The sequence below is a fragment of the Pteropus vampyrus genome, unplaced genomic scaffold (assembly GCF_000151845.1).
Source record: "Pteropus vampyrus isolate Shadow unplaced genomic scaffold, Pvam_2.0 Scaffold382, whole genome shotgun sequence".
Taxonomy (NCBI): Eukaryota; Metazoa; Chordata; class Mammalia; order Chiroptera; family Pteropodidae; genus Pteropus; species Pteropus vampyrus.
The window spans coordinates 72495-73187 of NW_011889163.1; positions in this window are offsets into that span (position 1 = coordinate 72495).

A 693-nucleotide genomic window follows, 5' to 3' on the forward strand; every position below is an offset into this window, starting at 1 on the left:
TGACGGCCGCGGGCAGCATGGCCGTGTGGTGCTGAGCGCGTGCCCACCACAGGCTCACGGTGGCCAGTTACCGCCCTGAGCCCTTCACCAACTAAATCTGCTTAAAGTGCATAGCGAGATCATGAGACAGGTAGCATCACTGTCCTCATTTTCCAGATGATTAAACTGAAGCAGAAAAAAGTTAAATAGCTTGTTTAAGAATATGTAGCTGACAAAGGGCTGAGGTGAGCGATTCCAATCCTGACTTTCTGGCTCTAAGAGGGATCTACTTATCTACTGAGCTACAAGGTAACTCTTATGACTTGGACTGATGGGTTTGTCCATTAAAAAAAAAAATTGTGTGTGCCTGTGCGTAAACTCGGATGTGATATCTGTTAAAAATCAGCAAATAAAATTTTTTGAAATCCGGCTTGTGTGTTAAATTCTTGCTTCCTTAGATGGGAGCAGAACCTCTGTGTGTGGTTTAGGAAGAGGGAGAAAATTCTCGCTTCTCTGCCTGGATGAGACGCTGGAGCCCACGGGCCAGGGTGAGTCCCAGCTGGGGCTCTCTCGCTGGTGACGCGAAAAGCCACTGGCAGAGTCGTGGAGAGAGTTGCCGAGAAACGAAGCAGGGACAGGGGAAGAGCTGAGAGGGACCCAGCCGAGCCAGGGGGTGAGGCTCGGAGGAGGTCGTGCTGAGGTCCCGTTCACGGC